The sequence below is a fragment of the Lipotes vexillifer genome, unplaced genomic scaffold, assembly GCF_000442215.2.
Source record: "Lipotes vexillifer unplaced genomic scaffold, Lipotes_vexillifer_v1.1 scaffold299, whole genome shotgun sequence".
Classification (NCBI taxonomy): Eukaryota; Metazoa; Chordata; class Mammalia; order Artiodactyla; family Lipotidae; genus Lipotes; species Lipotes vexillifer.
In genome coordinates this window covers 1,230,711-1,238,763 of record NW_006784347.1, presented here as the reverse complement: position 1 = coordinate 1,238,763, position 8,053 = coordinate 1,230,711, and the positions used below count along the sequence as shown (strand labels likewise).

The 8,053-nt window shown below is 44.8% G+C and overlaps 1 non-coding gene across 1 annotated transcript; it reads left to right on the top strand.

The window, feature by feature from the left end:
• The first annotated feature begins 7,153 nt into the window (after nt 1–7,153).
• Nucleotides 7,154–7,227, top strand: TRNAE-UUC (transfer RNA glutamic acid (anticodon UUC)). Its single transcript has one exon. It is a non-coding gene; the product is annotated as a tRNA-Glu (tRNA).
• The last annotated feature ends 826 nt before the right edge of the window (nt 7,228–8,053 follow it).

Genomic DNA, 8,053 nt, shown 5'->3' with positions numbered 1-8,053 from the left:
TACCCACTGGCTGTCGGGGGTGGGGGGGGAAGGGGGGAAGGGGAGTCGGCCTCTGGACAGGAGTCCGAGCACCCCAGCCCCTTGCCGGCCTCTGAAATAAAGCAAACTTTCGTTTCCACCAAGCTTGACTCTTTATTGGCTTCAGAGCTGTGAGCAGCCGGACCCCACTTTTGGTAACGGTACTACTTTTCTACTAGTCTTCCTTCTGCTGCTGATGCTTGCTTTCATCAGCTTCACAGGGTCAGGGCAAAAGTAAGCATGATGGCATGAGACCAACACTTTGTAAACCAATAAAACTCAATACTGAGTATGAAGAAGTCCTAGATTTAACTAAAAGTTTGCGCTCGGAACGCTGACCGGTGGAAGAGACCTCATGGATGGACTTTATCTGACCTTTACAGTGTTTTTCCAAAAACTGAATTGGTTGCCGACATTCACAAATCAGGATGTTTCACAAAAACAGAAATAAACAAAGACCTACATTTCTGTCTTCCTGAGCAACTGAGCAATCAGCAGTTCTGGCAACACAGCACCAACGTTGCTGCGCCCTGGCAGACGGACAGGAGCTGGGCCTTGGCGGTTCTCCTCCCAGGGGCTCAAGGGTTCCCCCAGCCCACTTTGCGCGCGGTGCATTTCCTGCTTGGCATTTGGTTATATTTGCATGTGAGGCCCCTTTGGATGAAACACTTGCTCCACCTGTGAGTCAGTGAAGACGCCCTGATCAGACTCCGGTGTTAACTTCTTCCGGGTTGCTCCCTATCCTTTCCGGTAAACTCCAATATTCACTGTAGAGTTTCAGATCCTGATTGAATCTAAAATGAGAGGCGTTTAGGGCCATTGCCCCAGATCGGAATCACTTCCAAGTTAGCACTGATCTGGAGATTTTCTGGGAAATAAGGACTCAGAGCCTTTACTAGAAGTGTTTGTCTAATCTAGGTTGAGCTGGGTAATGTACCTCAATTCAGAGCAAGAGTAATTCTGGGACCAAACAGGAAAAAGACTGGTGATGGAGGTATCATTGAAATGTCTCTCTGTATACGAGGTGGGGAAGAGAATTATTCCTGGATTCTGGACCCCACTCTGCCTCTAACAACCTGTGGGACCTGAAGTGAGTCACTTCATCCTTAGCCTCTGTTCCTTCACCTAAAAAATGAAAGGATGTTTCTGCGTTCAGAGCCCAGGCCATACATTAGAATCACCTGGAGGATTTTTTAAAAATACTGATGGTCCAGACCACCTGAATCTGGCTCTCTGAGATGGGGGTCCAGGAATCAGTATTTTCCTGACACTCCCCTCTGTGGTTCTGAGGTACAGATAGGGAAACGGTACAACACTGTCTCCAAGGAGACATGATTCCACCGGATCTCCAATTTTCCTTCCCATTCTCCAATCTTGTGGTGTCAGGCATTGGGAGTGGGTGCTAGGAGAATAGCCATTTGTTCTGTTAATTTCTCCTTTATGTCGGATTGCTGGCAAAGGCTATACATTTCACCCTTAAAAGAATTTTTTTTTTTCATTAAATCACTAAAAGAAGCCCGGACTAGAAGCCCCAATTCTAAAACCCACTCCCTTAACTTCACTCTCCACAACCTATTCAGGCATCACTTGTTCAAGGTGCACTGATTCTCATATTGTAAATATTTTTATCCTGGAGAAGGTATCGAAATTGTTGCCATTTAAAGATACCAAGATGCAGCCACTATGGAGAACAGTATGGAGGTTCCTTATAAAACTAAAAATAGAACTACTATATGATCCAGCAGTCCCCCTCCTGGGCATATATCCAGAAAAGATGAAAACTCTAATTCAAAAAGACACATGCGCCCCAATGTTCATAACAGTACTATTTACAACAGCTAAGACATAGAAGCAACCTAAATGTCCATCGACAGATGAATGGATAAAGAAGATGTGGTACATATATACAGTGAAATATTACTCAGCCATAAAAAAGAATGAAATAATGCCATTTGCAGCAACATGGATGGACCTAGAGATTCTCATACTAAGTGAAATAAGCCAGAGAAAGACAAGTATATGATGTCACTTATATGTGCAATCTAAAAAAATGATACAAATGAACTTATTTCCTAAACAGAAACAGACTCACAGACATAGAAAACAAATTTATGGTTACCAAAGGGGAAAGGGGGGGGGGATAAATTAGGAGTTTGGGATTAACAGATACACACTACTAAATAAAAAATAGATAACCAAAAAGGACCTACTGTATAGAACAGGGAAGTTTATTCAATACCTTGTAATACCTATAATGGAAAAGAATCTGTATATATATATGAATCACTTTTCTGTACACCTGAAACTAACACAACATTGTAAATCAACTATACTGCAATAAAAAAAAAAAGATACCAAGAGCTTCACAGTATAATAAGGTAACTGCCAGCCACACCCTTTGCATGAACACCTGGAATGTGACAAGTCCCGATTGAGATGCACTGGAATTGAAAAATATACACTGAACTTTATGTATTTAGTACCAAAAAAGTAAAATATCTCATTAATAATTTTTATGTCAATCACATGTTGAAATGACAATGTTTTAATATAGTGAGTTTAATAAAATATATTATTAAATATATATTATTAAAATTAAATTCCCCTGTTTGCTTTTACCTTTCTAAATATGATTACTAGAAGATCTTAAATTACTTAGGCTCTGCTCCCATTATATTTCCACTGGACAGTGCCGATTAAGAGGTGTCCACTTTCTGAAACTTCCATTGAAGCTTATAGTGTTTAAAAGAAGAATGAACTCCTCAGAATGAACTAAGCTGGGGTTTGAAAAACATTTTATTTCCAGTCTTTACTGCCCAGGCTCCTACAAGGGGACGATTCTTAACAGAACCTACACAACTTCATCTGGATGGGGATACACAAATAAAATCAAAAGCAGTACGCTGGCAACTGGACACTTTTGTACAAATAAGGCCCTTGGGAGAATCCTAGTGGAAAACTTCAAGGGAGAATGATGTGGAGGTTAGTGGTCGCTTCCTCCTTCCTTCCACCCAACATGAGGAATATAATTTCACTATATGTACCGGTCCACGATGTCTTCCCCGTTCATGCACTCACGCGAGTTCTGTCCTGAAGCCAGAAAAATGCAAACCATAAAGAATGAATTAAACGAGTGAGTGCATTTGGAGGGGACAGCATCTGTAGGTCCCACTCACAGCAACTTTGTTTTTCATCACTGGTGTCTCAAACGCTTCAAAGCAGTTGTTTCTGCAGCCTTGTTCAAGCCAAAAGGTCTCAGATTAGCAGTAATCTGGCTCCCACCCTTGCCTTATCATGCAGCCACAACAGAGGGCAGGGAGGGAAAAACACGTAAGACTGAATGGAAAAACAAGGCCAGCTTTAAGTGCAGAAGGAGTAGGCAATTCCTCTGGGAATTCAGAGGTGCCAGGAGCGCTCCAGCACACCAAGGAAAATTTTGTTCCGTAGCTGGCCGAAGCTCTTTACCCTTAAGGCTTTGAAGCCTGGTAAATGCACGTGCTCCCAGGTGTCCCCCATATTATTCATTCATACCTTAACGTGAATACCTTTCAGGTGAGCTCGATTTGATAAGTATTGATGGACCACCACGTGCAGCTGCCCTAAGCAGAATTTGATAAGACAGGGAGGGAAAGGAACGTGGGGGAGGGAGGAAAAGGGCAGAGATGGAAGGCGGGGAGAGCTGAGGGACGTCTTCTAGCTCTTGTGAGAGGCACTGTGAGAAATGCTTCCGCCAGAAGGGACTGACGCACCAGCAGGCGGCACTGAGTGGGACCTCTAGCAACACTTGGAGGCATTTCATTCCTCGCAGTGAGAGGCTTCCTTCTTTCCATCTCCCCCTCCCAGTCTCCCAGGCCCACACACTCCTCTGCTGTGGGGCTTGCTCCATCGTCTTACTTTCCTTCCTCCCACACAAGCACAAAGACTGCGTCTTATTCCCCTAAGTCCGTGGAACCTAGCACGAAACTTGGCACTTAAGTGCTTAATAAATGTTTGATGAATGAATCCGTAACGGCACCGCCCTGCCTCATGGTGGGGGTGGGGGGTGGGGCCGTGGGGGCCGGGGCACCAGGAGAATCTATCATCCTGCTGGTGGCACTCGGTTCCAAACCCCTGCATCAAACTCTGCCTGTGTTTCTCAACTCTGGACACAACATTCTGAAAACAAAGACAAAGGGGAAGAGGCCTGAGACAGGTCGGGGCATGAAGATACCGCCAACTATGTGCACACATACCTATTGAGATGCTGCCAGAATGCTGCTTGGCCTTTTCTCGTGGACACTTGCGTTACTGTTTTATCCCTGACCTCAGTAGGTTTTTTAATGAGAAAAAAGCATTATTATGACTTGTTTTGCCCTATTCTGTATCAAAGTAAATAAAAAGCAGAGTATCTCAAAACCCTACCCCACCATAGTAGATTATCATACTTTTTAACAAGCTGACTCATCACCGTTTTCCAACACTTGTGATGTGCAGCATGTGAGTGCCTGGCACTCAGAAAGCCCACGGTTCCAGCAACAGTTGTGTGGCCTTGGATAAGGGACACAGGGAGACTCTTTGTCCTCTGCCTTCTTCAGTGTATTAAAGGAGATAATGGTATATTCAATGGGTATGAGAAAAGCTTAACATTCGTCTGCATGAAACTCTTTGAAATGCATGAAGGGCCCTACAGTGTGTAAATATAACACTTGCCCTATAGTGTTCACTTAGAACCCTTGTCCGAACATTTATAAAATCTCTCTGTGGATGTGTACACACACACACACACACACACACACGAATATATTTAAAATTGCTTAATTGCTTTTAAAGTTTTAAAGTAAACAGACTGAAATGATTATAAGGCATCTGTACAGTGTATCCAAAATGCAAGCCCGCCACGATAAGAGCTATTTGAGAAACTAAATCACATCAATTCAAGAACAGCAATGAGCCAATTGATGAAATACTGCATTAGCAGCAGCCTCTGACCCCATACGAGGCCAACCAAACGCTTTTTCCTCTCTTTGTAATTTAATCATTTTCAGTTAAATTAATTTCTTAAAATCCACTCAGATAAACTGCCTGTGTTAAACACACACACACACCCCTCCAGGTGTAGGTGAAATAAAGGACAAACTGCACCCTAGTTGTGACTCTCTCCCTCTGCTTGATTTTGGTAATGGACAATATCCTGTTCCTTTTTTCTCTATCTGAAAGAATTTTCCATAACTGCTTCCTGCTAATGTGTGATGTCAAGGGCCCCCAATCCCCCAAGATAGAGACCCAGTCACCACAATACAAAACTATGAAAATGGAGCCGTAAGAGACCCCGCTGTGTCTCTGGCTTTTTTTTTTTTTTTTTTTTTTTTTTTTTCACGTTTTAAAAACCGAACACACACTAACTGGCTCGGAAGGTGGCTTTGTAAAGGTAGCAACTTTGAGAAGAGTGCTGACAAGCCCGCCCTGCACATTTGTGCTCGGGCTTGCTGGTGGAGCGTATTCCACACACATCCAGGAATTTGTTTGAGGACTGAGCGTGGTTTAGTCATGTTTTAAGAATGTTCTCTCATTATCCTGACTCAGAGGGTGCAGCGAGCCAAGAAGGGAGGCCGCCCAGTGATACCTTCTGTTCCATCTGGTTTTCAAGAACTGCCTTCCGTGGTCCTGATGCCCATGGACTGATGTCACCGAGGTTCATTCCTTCACATGTTCTTTTCACAGGGCTCGAGCAAGAGAGCTTTTTCCTATTGACGTGTCTAAAACTGAGTGACCTCGGGCTGGGCTGGCTGAGGGAGGGGAGAGGTGAGGGGAACCAGAGAAGTCTCTAGCCTGGAAGGAGAGGAGAGAACCAGGGACCAAAATGACCAGCCAAGAAATTTGTCTGGGAAAATAGAAATCTAAGAGCTGCAGTTTGGCAAGGTACTCTGACTCTTAATGAGAAAGGCAGAGGGAGAAGAGAGGGGAAATGGGATGAGGTGGGCAGGGGGAAGATGAGGAAGTAGAGGAGGAGGAAAGCAAGACAGGAAGAAAGAGGCGGGAGGGAAAGGAGCATGACTCAGCGTGGGACAGAAATGCCTCTCTAAGGGACATCGTGAAGAAATGCACTGAAATGAGACTGGAAGTTGAAAATCAGGATATACTACCCAATATGGGAACTCTGGTCTTGTCAGTGTCCTGGAAGTAGGAGAAATAGCTCTAATAATTCATCTTTAATCATCTTGTGCCACTGGCCAAGCACATGCTTGAATGACATTTTGAAGTTTCCTCAACGGCTGGAATAGGCATCAAGTGGTCACATCTACCAGTTCTGGCGAGGGACCTCCTCACAGGTGTCCACATGATATGGCAGACACGCACATGCACACACTTGCACACACACGTGTACACAGGCACACATGCTTTAAAAACCACCCCATGGCTTTCTACTGTACTTAGAATAAAATCCAACCCTAGATCTTGCAACCTCACCAGCCTTCCCTCACAACAGTTTTCCAGCCATACTGGCTTCGTTTCAGCTCCTCGAATCCCCTGAGCTCTCTCTCACCTCAAGACTTTCCCAATGTTGTTTGCCCCACCTGTGCCCCTTCTCCACCCTCCGAGAGCTGGCTCCTCTCCATCCTTTGGGTCTCACCAGAGAGGCCATCCTTGACCACTTTGTCTAAATAGGTTCCCACCCTCCCCATCGCCACCCCCAATATTCTCTGTCACTGCACCCTATTCGTGTCCTGGTGCTAATTACCATTGTCAGCATGTATTTACTGATTTGTCTACATGTAAATTGTGCTTGACACCTACCAGTCAAAGATTTGTTAAGTGAACAGACAGAATGTTCTAGATTCATTTGTTTGGGGTGCACAGCTTGGAATACCGGCAGCAGTCCAAGTAATCCACCTTCAGTGTCCCCACCTCCTCCCCGCTGCACCTCACCTGGTACCCACCTAAGCCTTGAAGCCGTTCCCACTGCCTGCGGAAACCCTGAGAGGGCTTCCCCCCACCCAGCCCTCACTAGAGGGAAGGGAAGCATCTGTCCTTGGTGGGAGAGGCGATGAGAGGCCACAAAGGGTTAAAGAAATAAATTAGTTAGCCACTAATCTGATGCTACTTCCATATAATTAGAAAAACAGAACGTGAATCATAAAAGAAAGAGTCCTGGGACTCCCTGGTGGTCCAGTGGTTAGGACTCGGCACTTTCATTGCCGTGGCCCCAGGTTCAAATCCCTGGTTGTGGAACTAAGATCCTGCAAGCCCCGCAGCATGGCAATCAATCAATCAATCAATCAATCAATCAATTTTTAAAAAGAGTCCTGAAGAGAAGAGTGTGCAGGTATTAGAAATATTCTATGTCAGGGACTTCCCTGGTGGTCCAGTAATTAAGACTCCGCGCTCCCAATGCAGGGGGCCCGGGTCCGATCCCTGGTCAGGGAACTAGATCCCGCATGACACAACTAAGAGCCCAAATGTCGCAACTAAAGAGCCTGCATGCCGCCTGCCACAACTAAGACCCGGCACGGCCAAAATAAATAAATAAATAAATATTTTTTAAAAAAAGAAATATTCTGTGTCAGGGATGAATGCTCCTCTGTGTGGCATGGTCATCTGATGGATCACTACTCCATCCCTGTGATTACAGAGGACACTTCACAGAGGAAAACCTCCATGGCTGCCAGGATCAGGAAACAGATGATTAGAAAGGAGGTTCCCCCCGCCCCTCGCTGCCCCTGCTCCTCTAGCAAGCTGCCTTCGGGTTGTTGCTCTGCTCTCTGTCTCACTTGCTCGGCATTTTTATCCAAACAAAACATCACCAAGTAACATCCATTTCATGAAGGTCCACAAGTTGCTCAGTGCCCTGTTGATGAGAAGGATTTTTGTTGTTGTTGTATTTGGCCTGAATATTCATCTGTCCAGAAGCATGTTTAATAATCACATGAGATCCCTGATGTAGCTTTCTGAAGCCCGAGTCTTGTTCAGAGCTTGGTGATCGGTCCACAAATTAAACTCTTGGCCAAACATATATGGCTTGAGTTTATCCAAAGTCCAAACAAATCAGATACCCCTT